Raw genomic sequence first — 18,893 nt, forward strand, 5'->3', positions numbered from 1 at the left:
TTTTCCCAGTTAAAACTGATGAACGATCACGAATATGGAATTTCATAAATGTTGAGTTACGTTTTCACACTTCTACTGTTTTTTCTGGAATACAGGCATCAGTAAACCATTACTCTACGAACTGAGCTGGTGCCCATATTGATAACCTCACTTATATTTTACTGTAATATAAAAATTACCTAGTTTTGCTACTGTGGTGGGAAAAATGAGAACAGTCAATATCCATGGAATAGTTTTCCCAGTAGAAAATCTTTGCAATCAACTGTTGTTGCAAACCCAAACAAACCCAGTAATATTATGATCTGACAAAGGGAAAAAGAAATAACTTGAGACAAATTACATCTGTGCTCCTTGCACAGTCCTACTGCGTGGAGACCCATGGAAATGAGAAACTGTAGGTGGTCATTACCCTGGCTGTTCCAGCACTGCACTGTCAGTCTCCTTTTGTGCTTTGTGACACACATCACTCTTAATTCATCAGAATCATTTATTTTTTCTTAACATCCCCAGTACTCAGGAGATCTATACCTATCAAAGTTCTCTCTAATGCTCTGTCTGATCTTGGTCACTCTTACAGTAGCAGGATACTTCAGTACTTCATATGTAGAGTTGCCCTCAGTATTCTCCTCCTGTAATCTTAGACCAGTTCTGAGTGTTCAGAACTTCTCTGCAGTCTCATACTGAGCAACTGATTTACTGTTCCTTGCATTCATGCTCCCACTTTTATTATTCAGCTGTTTCAGACTGCGCTCAGCTGCTTATTTATGCTAAAATTCCACAGACCACCCCACAGTAAAAGATGGGAACTGGTGATACAGAGCTGGGCAGCTAGCTATCGTTGTGTTACGGGGAGTCCCTTCATGATACCTTGCTCAGAATTTCTCCCGAGTGCTAAGTGTGCTGCAGGCAGGTAAGTGATCCTTCCTGAGCTACAATTTAGACAGAACTGAGAGCTCTTCCCAGGACACAGTATGTCCCCGCAGGCATCCTCACAAACATGATTCTTTAGAATTATGTATAGGATGTTTTTATGTGTGCACATATGTGTATGTATATGGAAATATATAAAAATAATATTTCTTAATTTGGTCAAAGCAATTTACTGAGTTCTGCATCGTAAATGGCAGAAAATGTTTATGGATTGCTTCCCCTTCTTTCCTTGCAAAGACACCAATCTTGTGAACAAGTCTAGTATGATGATTAATGGTTAAAATTTGACAGTCCTGTAGGTAGTTAAAAAGAGGAGTCCATATTCCCTTGCAAGATGAAATTGCTTAATCAAAAGTGGACGTTGTTTCTTTTTCTTCCATCTTCTGTGACTGCAACAGAATTATGACAGTATCATCTTTTGTGTGAGTGTGGAAAAAAAAATTAAAATTTTTTTTTTACTATCTGGATATAGACTGTCTAATATACTAGGTTTAACAGGAACATTTCATAATTTGTCATTGGTTTACTTTCTAATTCAGTGTTGGACAAATATAATTTCTCATTATATAACATGTATACAAACACTGATGGTTGAGACTTGGTATTCAACTTCACAACTATGGTATTTGCGTAAGACTAAAATAAACCCCATCCATGTCTCTTTTTTTCTTCCCTCTTTTTTCCCCTTTTCTATAAACTTTGCTTACTATGGTTGTATTCTATGCACATAGTGGTGCTTGAGTTTTGTTTGTTTTTGTTTTTTCTATCATGATCAATCAATATTTCCTCTTAGTTTACTTAAGAAGTGTGTTATGAACAGAAATAAGATGATTCTGTGTCAAAGCAATGGAATAGGATCAATATTAGGGCTTTCATTTTCATTCATGAACTAGGACTGCAGATTTAGATAAGACTTTGATGAACCTTGGAAGAGAACAGATAATCAGCTCTTCTATAGTGTTCTTATGTATGTGTGGTTCAAAATGAAAAAGTAAAATGCAATAATGAATTTATAGAGGGGAGGAAAAAGCCACAAAACTGATACACAAAATAGTACATTTTGTCATTGAATGAACAACTTGATAACCAACCGGTATCCAAATTTAAGTCAAGAACTGTGTTTGGCTGGGGGTTCTTTTTGACTTTTGTTAATGAGGCATAGAAGCTGACTTAATTTTTTTTCAGTGAACTGATCTCACAGACATTGACAGTATGAGCATTTTCTGTGTATGAGTAAAAGCACTAGAGGCTTAGATGGAAGCACATATTTGCAGCTGTTTTACATAACATCTGGATTTCATCCACATTACCAGCTGTAATGTACGTGGAATAAAAAAGGGAAAGAGCAGATGAGAAGGATTCCAGTAGATTGTGTCATCAAATGACTATGGCTAATTTAAACATTCAGGTATTAATAGTGGTACAGTACTTCTCTTTTTAAAGGAAAAAAAGGAAAAGCAAACAACTACCTTCCCTCACTCCCCCAAAATAATAATAATAAGTAATAATAATAAAGGCAGATTTAATGACTTTCTGGTGTTCTGATGTTAAAATAATAGTAAAATATAGGCTTTAGTTGTGAACTGTTTAGTGCACTTAAAAAAAAAATAGCTGTTTAATGGGTTTTCTTTAGCTTTGGAGGTCATCAAATTTTTTAGGTTAATTTTTTGCTTTGCCTTAAGATAAATTCCATTGTAGTAAAGATGTAAGATTTTGTTATGCTAGCAATGTAAGACTGGTCTTCTAGCCCAGACTGGTTGGTAAGATGAGCCTGGTGAAAAGATAATTACATGCTCTGTTGAAAAAGGGGTTGGTTCTCATCATCTTTCAGGATTTATCTTCATGAGTAGATAGACACAGCAAGTATTTATCATAAGTTGCTTTTTTTCATTTATATTTACACTAAGTGCCCTTAAACTTGTTATTTTAACTCCTGCATTTTCACATCAAGACACAATTATTTTGACTTGTAACCAGAATTTGAATGAGTTTCATTAAAATGAAATTTATAACACAAAGTAGATTTTTCTCTTCTCTTCTTACAGTAACTGTGAAAGCTAAAGCTTTAGAAGATGAATTAAGCAAGTCGTTGGGCTATTTAATTGGGAATTGCTGATAAGTATCCGTGTTCAATCAATTGCTCAATATTTATATGACATTATTTTCCAGTAGCACTAATAGGAAAAGAAAATTGTCATGTGAAGGGAATTATTAGAATAGGCAACCTGAACAGATATAGCTAAATGCCTTTGGTGATTTCAAGAATGTGGTCTTAATGAACGACTCTGGGCTGAGCTGCGAGGAGATGTTCAGTTTTGCCAACTTCTTCTCCCTAGTGATCCCATCCAGCACCGGGCATTAGAGCTTGAGGGGTATGGGCTGGGGGAACGGCACGTGTGTCTGTGACTGGGGGAGTGTTTTTGTTATCAGCCGGAGTTTTAACAGCAATCGCAAGGAAAGCAAGTGATTTTGCAAATGGATAAAGCAGGTTTACCGTCGTCTGCAGGATGTACCAGAAAATGGAATGAAACCTGATTTTTCCAACTGCTGGGGGTTGGAGGGAGTTGTATGTGAAAAATTGCCAAAATAAAGAGAGAAACTGTGCTTCCAGCCTCTTTATTAATCTATACTATTTTTACTTTACAAAGGTTACTTTGTTTCAATTGGGCTTTTGACTAACATTTTCCTAGACCGGTCTCTAGAAGTAGTAAGGATAATAAGCAACACTGGACAAAGTGCAAATGCAGACCCTTGTGGAAACTTCCAGTCCTTGTGGGAAGTCTCCCAGAGGAAATCCTATCAGTACAGCAAACGTCTGAAATGCCCTAAAATACTTTCATTCTTCTGTTTGTTACCTCACAGCTAAGTACCATTCTTTTAATACGTTAGATGGTTACGATGTGGTTGAGGAAAACTGCACCCCGAGTAACTGCGCTTGAGAGAATGAATACCCATATCAACGGAGTGTTCTGTTTAATCCACTTTCACCAGCAGACTTAAAAGAGACTGCTGCTTACTAGCATATGAAAAGGAAGATGTTGACCAGAATATTAGTGGCTTTCTGATGGTGTGCATATATGGTATCGCAAAGGGATGGGAACTACTTTAGAGCCAGAAGTTCCCTGGTGCAGCTGGTTCCAGGCTTGTCCCTGGTGACGATGACATGAGAAAGCAGCACCAGCAGCACTGTGCCGGGCTCGGCTCACCTCCCGCACCCTGGGGAAGGGCCCCACCACTGGGCTTCTCAGAGCTACAGGAAACGCTGGAGCAAATGGGAAATGGAGCTTGCGGGAGATGAGGAAGACACTTTCTGGGCTTTTGATTCATGGAATCGCCTCGGCTCCTGGCAGTGAGGTCTTTAGCTGTTCTTAAGTCCATTTAACGCCTCTCAAAGTCCCAGCTGAACCAGAGCATGGTTTTAAAGTTTCCATGCCAAGACAGTGGAACTATTAGATTCATTAATGCTGATCTGAGGATATACTCAGATTATAATTTTAAAAATGGTGGGGAAAGTGCCAGTCTGAATCTGGCCACGTTTTGAATTTCTACCCTTAATTGTTTTTTCTGCTAGTAATGATTCTGAAGGTATGGACTTAGCTTAACATGGCTGTTAGCATTGTTGATTTCATGTATGCCTCTGATACTTGATATATTTCACATCCATCTCTTCTGAAGTGGGTGCAAAGACTTTCTTTATTAGTTTTAGGCCTGCGGCTGCTCTTCTGAGCTATCAGAAACAGTTCCTACTCTTCTCTTCCAATTGAGGAAAACAAGAACCTTCTAGAGGCAAATCTGCATTCCCATGAGCCAAGAGTGTGTGATCACTTTAGCCTTCATCAGATTTGGCCAATTTCAAAATAAGATGATGACTTATTTTGTTGTTGTTCTTTTTAATTATCTTCTTCACTTTCACTTGTGATGTGAACTCTCTGGATCTTACAAATATATTTGATGTTACTTGCAGAAGAACACTTAACAGTAATTAGACATGCCAGAAAAATTGAAAAGATTAGTATGAGATTGTATTCCAAGAAAACTTTTTTTTTTTTGTAAACCACAGAGTGAAATCTGAAAATACTTTACAGACCGTGGAGTTGAGCTCTGCTGAACTGTGAAGTAACAAATATTCATAATTGATGGAAGAGTTTAATATATTTTTTTAATCAGTTCTGCAGTAAATGTCTGTATATGGATGCATGCAGTTTGTCTTTGCAGCAATGCAGCTCATAATGCCTCCTGTTCTTTATCCAAGAGGGTTTAAATAGTTTAGGTGAAAGTTCTTTACACAGGGATTCTTTTCCACTTTGTGGATTCCAATAATAATAAAAAGTATCAGTTCTTCGTGTATCAGCATGTGTTTCCTACTGCAGCATAGTTCATAAAGAGTTAGTCTAATTACTGTTAATAGAGAGTTCTCTCTAAAATAATGTTTTAGTGGAAATGAGATTTGAAACCAGAGTAAAGTTAGTACCATATGAAGGAAAGTACATCTGTTTGCAAGTCTCTATTTACTAGCTTTTAAAGAGAAGTCTTGTTTTAAAGTGAAATATGTTTTTTCATCCCTTGTGGTCCAGCCTTTCTTCTTTTAACAGTCACACCTCAACTTAAAGGTTATTTTGAAAACTTTTCTCACTGCAGAAGAACTATTACACTTGCAGTGAAATCAACTGTTTCAGTAACATTTAGTTCTATGTAAATAGGTAGTACCGTGAAATACCAATCCTCTTTCTGCTCTTCACCCTCTCACGCCCTAAGGCTTGCTGAAAACCTACACTAAGTGGGTGAATTTAAGACATTTCTGGATTTAAAAAGTGATTCTGAACCTTGCTTGAATTTTTTTTCTTTTTTTTTGAGCATCCTCAGGAAAATTGCATGTAATGCACATTTTAAAAAATAATCTTCTGAGAGAATAATGTTGTCAGAAGCTAACTTCATCATACTGTCACTACACAAACAAATTATGTTAATTTAATTTGCAACCAGCAAAAGGAAGATCAATTACATCCCTCAAATCTGCCCAGTGAGGAAGGAGTCCTCAAACAGTAAAATCACCAGTCGCCAAGACAGTTTTACAAAGGACATTATTTAACTTGTCTGCTTTTGCAGAAAACCAAGACTATTCAACTATTCACTGCACTTAGTTCCTGAAATATTTTGAAAGATGTTAATATGCTGTATTAAAAAAAAAAACCAACAATAAAAACAATAAGACAACACCACCACTCCCCCGCCACCTCCCCCCCCCAAAAAAATAAATTCAGTTGATTTTTCACTCAGGAATCTTTGCTCTCTTATTCAGCTTCAGAGTGGAGGCAGTCAGCATTTGGCATCCAGCACTTCATATTTCTTTACAGCAGTGAGGCTTTGATGTGCAGATAATACTTTACCTGTGGCATATTATAATCTTAACTTCAAGCCTTCAGTTTCAAGCAGATGCCATGGCACTTCGGACCATTTTTTTTTTTTTTTTTATTTGTGCAAGATTTTAATAAAATAGACTTCAGCTAAGGTGTCTAGAAATAAGATAAGATTAACTTGGCTAGAAATTTCAATAAGCACTAAATTAACAAATTTCAGATTAGTTTTAGACATTCTGTGTATATAGAATTCTTTTTCATGCAATGCTATCGTGGACTATGTAAACAAAATTATGGACCATCAAAGTTTGTAGACACTGATATTACTGAAATTCTGAAGAGGGAAACTGATTAGATATGAAAAATATTTACTTTCTTCTTCAGCCATCATGTGCTTGAGGTATGCAAGTTTAGCTATTTTAGACAGTTTATCACCAAGTGATTCAAATGCTCCATTAATTGTGATGCTGGATTAGATTATGCCTATATTAATTGTTTTGTTCATTCTGATTTACATGAGAGCATAAGCTTGAGGGCTTGATGTTCCTATCTTGTTTGTTTGGCAATTGAATTACTGGCTTCACCTACTAGTGCTGAAACAGTTGATAAATGCCTTGTGTTGAGAACACATTGGAATTCTTAAGCATCAAATTATAAATGAAATGTTAATCAAGATGTGGTTATTTATAAAACACGTTCTCTTCTGTATAGTAACCTGCTGCTATGCCCTGGAAAAATGCTGTGCCTTAATATAAGGCACAGTTTCAGTTCATCAAAACTGCTACAGTTTTTTTCTATTTTAAAGTATATAATTCTCTTTTACAATTACAGCATGAGGGTTAACACTCAAGTCGTTCTATAGTGACTTCAAGTGTAACTCGGGCAATATTCTTTTTATTGTTTTAGTAAATAGAGTCCTGGAATTTAATTTCTTCCTTACATTGAGACTCATGCCATGTGATGTGAACTTTTAATTCAACTTGTCCAAGCTACAGTTAACAAATGGAGTACTGTGCCGGTGAAATTAATAGTTCCATCTTCTACCTCAAAGAGTTCAAGTGAGGATATGGACTCAGCCGTAACAAGCACCCAAAATACCTTTCAAAATGTGTGTGAACCTACGGGAAGGTGGTTTTCATCAAATATCCTGACTTAATTTATTCTGGCCTAGGTCAACCATAAACTATCAGTGAAGCAGCTCTTATTTATTGGTGGACAGGTGGGCTTCCAGTATCCATATTGGGCAAGAGAGCACTACAAAGGTGTGTCACTGTTCTACCACTGAATCTTAAACCAAAGCCGTGTTGTCTAAACTGAAGCCAGTCCCCTTGGGGCAGTCATCAAGTTGTGCTACTAAGGCTAAGAGTCCGATTTCATTTTATACTGTTTGCTTGTTCTCCAGAAATGCAGGAGGATCGTGCAAAATACATTTTAAACATTGATTTTTCCCCTAACCCTGCCGTATGCCTATATGTGTTTTCCAAAGAATGTGAAGAATACTGAAGAATGTTGTGGATGGTTTGGCAAGGGTTAAAGTTTGAAGAAAAAAAAAAAAGTAAAGTGGTGGTTCTGGCTGAATACTGATCTGTTACTTAAACATTATCCTGAATAACACTGAGGAGAAGACTGTTGTGGGAAGCAGCATGCCTGGCATGCTGGATTTCAAACATAAGAGTAGCTTTTGATGCGATGCTGTGATTGAGCAAATCATGTTAAAGGAATACAGCTCTGTAGAGCATTGCCAAGACCCTTGGGAGCACCAGAGACTGTTCCCTTGTGTAGTTTTAAAAAGGCTGACAAATGGGAAACGTATCTGAAACTAAGGATATTGGAGTTGCTTGAGTTTCAAATCTCACTTTTCATTTTGCAACTGTGGATCTTTTTTCAGATGTTCCCATGTAAGGCTTCTTGATCTTGGGTTAAACATAACTCTATAAGAAGATTTTTATATTAAAGGAGGGCAGAAAAAGATCTAGTGATAAAAGCTTGAGCTTCACATGTGAAATAAGTATTAAATTATATGTGAATAAATAAAATTGTAAGTTGACCTGTGAAATAAGGCGAACAATGGCAGCGCTGGGGAATGAAGCCTAAATCATCATACCAGTAGGTCCTTGGGCCCTGCTGTAGTCCTCCTCAAGGACACTGCTATGAGAGATTAGCAAAAGGGTCTTTTGGAAGCAGTTTTACTTAAAATATTCTGCTGTATTGCACATGCTATGGGACATAGCTCTCTTATGGTTGCTCTAGTGTGCCTTTACGATCTGTCCTTGGAAAGATAGAAAGGTCAGAATAAATTGTGTACAAATGTGAGAAGATTGTTCATCTGACTTCTGTGAAGTCCCTGGTGTTGAATAAAGGCTGAAAGATTGGATAGGGTCATATCACTTGCAATTAACTGAAAATGGCATGTATTTGACTTATCTAAAGTTAGAAAGAATGGCAAGATTTCTATCACTGAAGCTAGAAATTTTATCTTATCACAAGAAAATTCTTATTAGTTATTCTAAATACTGATTGCTTGTCATTGTGGTCTGTCCATAAAAGATATCCTTGGTGTTCATGTACATATGAGTTCAATAGCCAGCAGGATCAGAGACGCATGTTAACACAAGGAGTTGTAAAACCTATTATTCCCCCATATAGTGATTTTTATACTGTACAAAACCTTCTCATTTTCTCCTTGCAGGAAAACAGACTGACTTTTGTAGCTGGACTTGTGCTTCCTTTCTAATTTGTTTCTGGACTTGCAAATCCTCTTCTGAAAGAGTACTTTTCTAGAGTGTTGCATAATTTAATCTTCCATGCAAAGATACTAGAAATTAATGTTTCAAGTTTAATTCTGTGCTGAGTTCTGTCTGCTTGAAGTTCTTCTTATTCAATACAGTTGCATTGCATTCATCTCTGCAGATCAGTATTGATATTGCATGCCCACTTTCTGCCAAATCATCTTCTAGCAATAAAATTTTAATGAGATGAAGCCAATATATTCTTCCAAAAGTTTTCTTTTAGCAGGTAACACCAGCTAAAATTTTCTTTGCTTTAATGGATATTGAAGATGTAATTTTTTTTTTTTCTTTCTGAATGTGGAAGTATAGTGTAGTCCGGTTCAGAAAATACATAAACAGATGGCAAGTAATTTCTTTATGGTACTTTCTTTATTTCTCTTGCCTTTTTAACGTAAGAATATGCTGGAGGTACATTTTCTGTATATGTAATGCAAGCTGGAGGCAGCTTCAAGATGACTTCTGTAGTTTCCAGTAGCAATGTTATTTCTGTACCAAGAGTTTGGCATAAAGTTGTAGTTTGCTTAGGACCTTTGCATGTTTGACAGTGAACTGAATGCCACGTTGGGTTCGGTGTTATCGTTACTCTTGCTCTATAGTTAAAACTAGCTCTGCCTGTGCTGCAGTCACACTTTCAATTGTAGTATACAAAACCCTCAAATCTTTGGGGTTTTTTTCATGTCTCCTCTTAAATAATTTCATCACTGTCGTTTTCTGTCTAGAAATGATAACCAGAGTTATGTTTTCATATAGCTATGCAGTAATGCTTTTCAAAATTGTCTCGAACAACGCTTTCTTTTCAGAACTTGAAATACAAACTGATGATCTTCATAAATGTTTGAACTGCTATCACTCTACTGTGTGAAGAACTAAAAAAGTTAAATCCACACAAATAACAAAACAATGGAAAAGGCAAGCCAAAACATTTCAGGACTGGTGTAATGTTTTAATCTTTTTTTTTGTTTTTTTTTTTTTCCCTCCTCTTGAAATATAATGAGGACAGAATTATATTTTTCATTCAGAATTATACCTAAAATGAGATGTAGCTGTTTAACACATGCCGTATCCATAGAGTCTATTTATTCAGACTGAATTCCACATGGACCATGGATAATCTTTTTCCCAAATGTTTATCGGTATCTGCTCTTAACAAGTGCTGCACAATATAAACTGAAGGAACCATAAAGAAAATGGTCATAATAAAATTAAGCCTTGCTTTTCAACAAAGTTTAACTTAGGAGCAAGAAGTGAAATTTTCAAATGGGTCATATTTTAAAGAATCTTTCTCTAAAGGACATGAATCATGCATTTAAAAACATACAGGGAGCCATAGGTAGTTTTAGAGGATGAGATACAAGTAAATTTTAAGAGATGGCGTTGAAACTAATGCTTTTAACTGAGATGAAAGGAGATCCAGGTTCATTTCATGGTTTTGTTGAAGTTATCTTCTCGCACTTGTATCCGCTCTGTGCCATGTGCAGTCTGGAAAATTGGGATAACACTGCTCTGTTTCCCTATCCTTTCCTACCTCGGCTGCTGTGTCGAGTCTTTCAAGACAGACTGACTGATATTGTGTAGGCATGTGTGTGGTCTCTAGTACTAACAAAGCTAATTTTGGATGTAGCTTGTAAGTGCTGTTGTAAAAAAATTGAAAACAAATTGGAAGTGCTGGGTTTGAGCATTTATATGTGATCTTTTTCACATTCACTTGAGTTTCAGTTGTTGCCATAGATACTATTTTTAGTTATAATTTCTGTTGATGTTTGTTTACCTTTAAGAATTTAGTTAAGTTTTTTCAAAGGCTTGCTAGATCAGTTTCCCTGTAGGAAAAAAACCAAACCAAGCCAAAAAAAACAACAAAAAAAAAACCCAAAACCATTCTGAGTAGCAGAAGAATTGAGAAGATTACATATTTGAAAATATTTACTAACTTTTTTCCACCCAAACCTCCTAAACACATAAGATATTTTTCTTTATAGAGTAAATAAATAACTGTTATCTCTTGGTAGGTACAAATGTCTCCAGCTGGGCAACCCTTTTCCTGGTTTACTGTTTGTTCTTGCTTCCTGGTCTCTCTCAGCATTAAATCTTACAGCATGTCTTTTCTATTGACAACATTTTTTCTTGTATAGTAAGTTGCACTTTTCCAAGGAGACTTGTAATTCCTCCTATCCCAGAACGTTTAAATCATATGTGTGTTAAAACCTGGGTAAGTAGTTTTCAAAAGCCCAACCCTTTCTGTCCTTCATTAGCATCGAAGACTATTCCTTTTACCTGTTCCTTATTAAATATGACCAAACCTCCTGCTTTTCTGGTCTTCCACAAGACACATCTGGAAAGTGGTTCCACTGGTGTATACTGTTAAGCTTTGTTTCAACTTTGACAGCTTTCAATATCTATTCACATCATTTTGTATAGAGGGGCTTGTGAGTGCAGAATACATAAAACACTTCCCTTTTCCACGGGGGAAGAGAAAATAGGGTACAGAAAACAAAAAATATTATGTAGTGGATTGATGCTCTGGAATATAGCAGAAAAGAAAAAATTTTAAAGAGGTATTGTTGTAGGATGATGAGGAAGTGGAAGACATTTGTTGTAGTGAGATGAGGAAGTGGTGATGACTTCATGCTGTTGATGGGTGAAGGTCTGGTGTTTAGGCTGATTATATCTGTCATCAACCCTTGAAACTGTTGACCATGGAGCTGTTTACTATCTGCCAATCCTTGAAAAGCCAGGAGGAGATTCACTCAGAATGGTGGGTTTTTTCCTTTTTTTACTTTTCTTCTCCTCCCTCTCTCCTCTCCTTTCCCCTCTTTCTCCCTCCGTTCCTCTCAAATTAGGAACTTAAAAATAGTTTGAGTAGTTATACATTTTGTTATGGCTTTTTTTTTTTTTTTTTTTTTGTCATTACAGTTCCAGATACTACTTCGGCATTTAGAGACCATACTGTAAATATAAATGAACTGTAAATCATTTAAAGTGAAAGAAAAATAAATAATAGGAGTATAAACAACTGTTCTGATGTGCATACAACAGGTATTTTTAAATCTGTCTCATTCATCCTGGCTGCTGAACTTTCAAAGATTCTTCTACTGTATCTGATACAGTAATGACATATAGGTGACGGTCAAATGCCCAGCTGTTATCCAAACCATATATGACTAATTAAAAATAGAGAATAAAAGTTATTCTTCTCTTGAAGAATATTTCTTCAGACAATAGCATTAAAAATTAAAAGTTTGTGCAATGGTGATAGCCTGATGTGTTTTCTTCTTGCTTACAAAGTAGAGATGTGGAATCACGTTATCTTCTTGGTGTTTTATTCTGACTGTATTTGTATATAAGGAGACTCTTATATATCCAGTCTGTAATCTTTTAAATATGTATGCTCTTAGACTTATCAATATTTCTGTATAGCAATGCACCTACAAATAATTCTGTTCTTACCGGAATTAACTATAATATAGTGCCTATAAAACTTCCACAGCACATTCTGCTGGAAATGTTATACCCTTGCCTCTTCACTTGCACCTCCAGAACAACTCATGATTCTGAATTAAGTCATTAAATATCTAAATAGTTTTGGTTGGGAGAAGAGGCCAGAATTTTCTTTCCTTAAGTGATGCCTTTTCTGTCTGAGATGACTTGGGTCACTCAAGTGAGCAGTTTAATGCAAAAGGACAGAGATAGGGAGCAGTCCTTGACTTAGAGTCTGTATGTTATGTGATGGTTACTTAACATATAATATTGTTATTAGGAAGAAACCTGAGGTGAGAACAAATGTGAAAAAATATTAACAAAAGGACCAGAGTGACATTTGTTTTATCCATAAGAGAAAAAAGAATATTGCGATAGTCAGTTTAACTGCTAATTGTCATATTGCAGAGCTTCTTGTCAATGACTGGAATATAAATTTATTTTGTGAATATGCAAAATACTAATAATCCTGTTTATTTCAGGATAATTATTTGCCTGTGACTGAAAAAAAGCAGATGATATTTCAGTCCATTATAAAATAATTATTCCTACAGCTTTATATACAGCTTTATGTATTTCGTATAGATGGAATTCCTTTCATATTCAAGTCAGCAGGAGCTTTAATATTGATTCCAGTGCAGCCAAGACTTTACCTGTGGACGTTGGAATAGATGCTTATTGAAACAGTCTAGAATAATTAGGTCTTAGAGCATGTGATAACACCAAAAAGTTACCTCATCTAACATTTAGCAAAAGGAATTCTTTATCTTGGCCAAAATGTAGTATTTATCCAGTTTTAAAAGATATTGAGAAGTTCAGGACCAAGACTGTCTTCCAAAAGAGTTTGGTCTGAAAACAGATCTCAACAGAGGTTACTTTTATTGCAAGAAGATTTACCGTGCACAAAAACCCCTGTTTAATTGCCATCCTCTTCTTTGAGCAGAAGCCAGAGTACTAGGCAAAGCGCTGGCAGAATACTTGAAGGTTATAAAGTATAAACTTGTAAAGTAAAAATATAAACTCATTTTTGTTTCTTGATGCAATTTGGAATCAAAGAAGGTTTGTTAGTGTATGATTAGTCATGATTATCTTCTGCAAGACGTTAAGTCATGCAGCTGTTTGGAAACTTTATTAAATCTGTTACTAAAGTTCCATGCTCTGTGCTTCAATGAGGTATTTTTTCTTTTTTTTCCTTTTTTTTTTTTTTTTTTTTTTTGTCTTCCCTTTAATTTTCTTCCTTTTGTCCTTCTCTGCTGGGCCAACTGCCAAAACTGAGGGTTCCTGAAGATCGATTAGAAAGCTTTTGCTTCTCTGCTCACTTCATCTGTGTGTAGTCTTTCACATAATGTTCTTTACATAGCTGCAGCAGAAAGACCTCTAGCCAGCAGTTAAATAGTGTATGATATTCAGTGCCTAAGGTAACAGTACAAGTTTGAACTCAAAATAGTAACTGAAGGAAAAAGGAATGGGTTAAATTGTAGGATTTAAAAAAAAAAATTCTATATACATTCATCTTGAGTTGTGTGAACTGGAATTTTTTTACATGCCTTTTCAAGTGTGTGAGGTAACTATGTGTCAGAGGGAGAAATAATCTAAACAAGATGTAGTTGTTATTTTGCATGTTTCTACTTTGTTACTTTACATCCATATTTACTATTTTATATGTTGCATTTGTTATGTATACTAATTTAGGTAACAAGCACCTGTGTAAATTAGTAGATTTCTAGTTAGACGCTCAATTCATCATGCTGCAAGAGTTGACAGGACATATATGTATATTATGTCTATGTGCTATGTTCTCTCTATATTATTTCTTACTGATACCTGAAGAATCATGTCAAGATTTCAAATAGGTAGCTATATCAAAGCACAGAAGCAATTCAAATGGAAAATCCACAGAAGGCTATATGTGTCTTGGAAATTTAACCCAGAAAAACCACAAACCATACCACTTAAGAAGGCTATCTTAGGAGATACAGCAAGCCTGTATGAAGTTTTCTTTTCTCACTCCTTGAAAAGTTAATGATCAAAACAAACCCTCTGTGCTTCAAAAGCATTTCTTGTGGTACTTCAGGCACAATGCTTGGGAAGAACAGACTGCATGTTAGGTAGGTCGAAAATTGGCTGGATTGCCAAGCTTGAAGGCTCAGCATCTAGTTGGTGGCAGGCAGTGAGTGGAGGGAGAGGAGGCTGGGCTTGTTTGGTCTGGGGAAGAGAAGGCTATGGGGCACTCTGGTAGCAGGCCGGCAATTGTCCGAAGAGCAGTTGCAAGGGTGACCGAGTTAAACTCGTCCTGTTAGGGTCACGGAGCGTACAAACAAAACAAACCCTGAAAAACCCACGGCTAGAAATTGCATCTCGAAAGGTTCAGATTGGACGTTAGGAAAAACGTCTTACCTGGGGAGACAGTACAGCGCTGGAACAGGTTATCCCAAGGCACGGCAGAGTTTCCAGCCGTGAGGGGGTTTGAGCACTGGCTAAGAAAATTCCAACCCTCAAATGGGTGGCATGCTGTGGTGTGAGCAGAAATCATAACCCAAGGAGGAGCTAGGACTGGAGGTCTCCAGAGGTCCCTTCAAAGCAGCATTTGTATGATTTTGAGTGACTTTGCCCTGAATTCCATTTTATATATGAGCAATATTGAACAGAGCTATTTGTCTTCAATTTTCTGCCAATAACAGACAGTTTTCCAGCTTTTCCTTTGTACCTGGCAAAAGAGTTAACTTTCATTTTGACTGTTACATTCAGTTAATAGCTAAGAAGTGCCTGGAGGCAACTGGAGACGGAGGACAGAAAGAGGTACCCCTGTACCTGCCTTGAGTTACTACTTTTGAAAGTAGGGTTAGCCCTTGAAAGTCTGGTGAAAGAGGAAGAAATGGCATGTTATGTTACTCTCTCAGAGAATTTCTTCTGCAAAGTCTCTGTACATATGTGGAGTGTTGTAAAAATTATATGAGGATGTTGTCAGGAAATCCTTTCCATTACTTTAATTAAAAAAACCTGCTTCCCTCTGAAGTTCTGGGGTAATGAACAACTAGTTACTGTCATCTTCTGTTTCTGAGTTTAGAGCAGAAGACTCACACATACTGCAACATTACTGTAGATCTGAAAAAGAGCTAGTATTAATTTACTTACTAGTAAATTTACTTTGACAGTATTACTTTACAATATTTAGAGTTGAAACTTTTCTTAGGTTTGAATTTGGATTATTTTTTTTGTTTTGTTTTGTGTTTTGTTTTATTTATTTATTTATTTATTTTTATTTTTGTTTGGGTTGGTTTTTTTTTTTTTTTGAGCAGTGATAGCCACACATGAGCTAATGCTGTTTTTGGAGGCCTAAAAGTTCATTTTCGTAATTAAGGGCTGTTGAATGAAACTAACCACATAATATACTAACAGCAGTGCACGGCTAGCGGTACTCTCATCTTGTCCTGTTGTGAAATTAGTGTAGGCTTAGCAAAAAGTTTTAAAAATTTTACCAGTACTGTGTGACCACTTAAGTGAATCAGCCTTTTAAGTGAATCAGCGCTGAGGCCGTTACTCCACCCGTTGGTGCTCTTCTCTTCTTCTGCAGTTCCTCACGTGTCTCCTGAACCATATGCAATTTGTCTGAGTTTTACCCATGACCCTTGCTAAAATGTAGTGATTATGATATACTAAGAAAGAGGTATTTGCTATATTTAAAAAGTGTCAGCGCTGATCTTTGTGAAATGTGTTGTGCCCATGGGGGAAGAGACCTACTTTGAAGTAGGCAGGAATGAGCTTGTCTAGTCAGTGGGTTTAATTTCAGTTTACAGTGGCATCTGCTGATCTGTTTGGTGATACCGTGGTTTTTCATCTGCGTTACCACGTCGGTGGAAGGGTTAGGCACTGCCGCACTTTCAGAATGCCTGGAATCTTCTAATTTTCCGGGGTAGACTTTCTACCTTGATAGATATATAAATCTGGTGATAGCATCTTGTACCACATCAAAGACAACTGCGGCGACTCATTCTTCAACTTCAGGCTGTGATAAGTGTGTGCTGTCCTTTCTTAATAAGTGTAACCATGTCATATCCCTGGGTCAGCTTAAGTATTTTTCCCATCTAGTGCGCCCTGTTTCCAGGACTTTCTCCTGAAGGGGATCTCAGTTGCCCATCTTCTGATGAAGCTTTTTACTGAAGATGCAAATACAATTGTTTTGGTCCTTGTCCTGATTTCCCTTGTGTGGTATTGTTGCCCCCTGGTGAGGTGGTGCCTTGCCTACCTCAGTCCTTGCCTAAACTTCAGGGTTGTTCAGTGTTGTCTATACAGTAATATTTCTTTTCTTTTTTCTTCTTTTTTTTTGAGGGAAAGAGTGGAGAGGATGGTGGTTAATAGAAAGGCAGACAGATCGTGGCAGCAACGTATATAGCAATATATATAGCTCTGGAGTTCTACAGCTGACAGCTGTAAATCTGACTGAACTTGTTACTCCCTTTTAAGTGTAACTTGGATTGATTTATCCCTAAAATAAAACCAGGAATTGCAAAGTCATTTCACAAAGAACAGACTACAGTCTCATCTTAGTCACGTTCAGGTAGCTGTGTTCTTCACACAGTTTGCTCAAAAGAAATTTTCAGAACATGCATGAACTCAGTAGGAAGAAGCTAGCTTTTTGAGATACAATGGTACAATTTATGTAGAATGGATAAAAAAGAATATTGTGGCTTATCTGAAGACAAATAACAAGCTTCATTCTCCAGTGACAGCAATTACTTGCCTTTGTAGTCATAAAAAATAATTCTTTTGTAAGAGAAGAAATTCCACTGTGTAAGAGCAAATATTTGAAATGGAGCAAGTGAGATGTGTGTGGGAATTTGGTATGTTCATGAACACTATTGTGTGCTAAAATAAATAGATATTTTTCCTTTACAAATGGAGGAGCTGAAGGTACTGGAAATGCTGCAACTTCTGTTCACTAAATTGCCGCATGCTTTTTCTTTCCTTTGTCCCTTTTTATTGACTTCTCATTTGATATGTCTGGACTATTTACAGTCTTCACTTGCAGTGCTGCTGTTATCATTGTCCAGATGATACAAATGAAAACACTTTGTTAATACTTTGTGAAATATAACATGGTTTGTAATTCTGGGCGTACATTTAAAGACAAAATAAACATTGAGTATAGTGTCGTCAGACACCACACTTTGACATGTTTGTCTGAATTGGTGGTCCTTCGCATGCTTTGGAAATAGCACTCTGGTGTACTAATCTCTGGGAAAGTAGTTCTTATTATTGTTGGCTCCTGTGTTTAGTGTGCAGCTCTCAGCTGACATACTGTACATGACAGAAAAATGCTTGTGACTCAGCTAACAAAAACCCAGTGAAGAGTCTAAATTAGGAATCCGGTTTTTGTGCTTTTTTTATTTTCTTATTACCACACGCTCTCCTCTCTTATTTGTACACAAGACAGCCCTCTGCAACTGTGTGTGGATACTGGCAAGACAAAACTCCAGCAGATTTATACAAGCAGCTATTCCCCTTAAAAGAAAATTTACCATTTTCATACCACAAGTAGAAGGCTTATCACACTTTAAATTCTATTTAAGTATAGAATAATTATTTTAAATTAGCAATGCTGTTTCTATGGCCTCCTTTTCTTGCACTACATTAATTTAGCTGTCAGCCTTTACATGTAGTTATAAAATACAATTACAGTGTATATTTTCATTGTAGGCTGAAGCGTGTATGTCTTACATAGCTTCAAGTGAATGCTCATCGTAATTCTGGTTATAAAACAATTAGAAAAAAAAAAGTATTTAACTGAAAGAAACAATGACTATCTGAAAACAAAGTAATATTAATAACTCTCCAGTACAAAGCTACAAGCTTTATTTTGTTATTAAATTTATTAATAGGTATCTGAGAATTCCTGTGATTCACTGACTGAAATGTCAAACCTCACTGTATACAGCTTTTTAGAAAAATCCAAATATACTAAAAGTCATGTGCTATAGCATAAGGAGGGTTTTTTTTTTAATTCGATGTGCTTCTGGAATTAGCTTTTGTAGTTTAGATATCTCATCATTGTATGTCACAGTGTTAAAATATATCCAGATTAGGTCAGTTCCTGTTTTTTGCAGCTCAATAGCCAAAATGAGCTGAGTCCAGCTGCTGAATGTGAATTCCTGTGAATATCGGGCACTTGAGAATGAGGTTTCTTGAGTTACTGTGAAGAGAGTTGTTGGGGCTCTGAAAGGCATGGCTGCTGCTCACCAAAGGAGTCCTTTTCTTTTGGTTACTCCTCAGTAATGAATTCATAAGCCGAAGAGGTCTTTCCAGTAGTTTTCGGTGTTACTCTGTGCTTTCAAAATCAAATATT

General features: G+C 36.4%; 1 protein-coding gene across 1 annotated transcript in view; it reads left to right on the forward strand.

Annotated features, from left to right (window-relative positions):
• Positions 1-18,893, forward strand: part of PDGFC (platelet derived growth factor C) — a 136,583-nt gene that overhangs the window by 60,414 nt on the left and 57,276 nt on the right. The window lies entirely within an intron of this gene.

This window comes from Tyto alba, unplaced genomic scaffold, assembly GCF_018691265.1.
Source record: "Tyto alba isolate M040663 unplaced genomic scaffold, T.alba_DEE_v4.0 Super-Scaffold_6, whole genome shotgun sequence".
In the NCBI taxonomy this organism is placed as follows: Eukaryota; Metazoa; Chordata; class Aves; order Strigiformes; family Tytonidae; genus Tyto; species Tyto alba.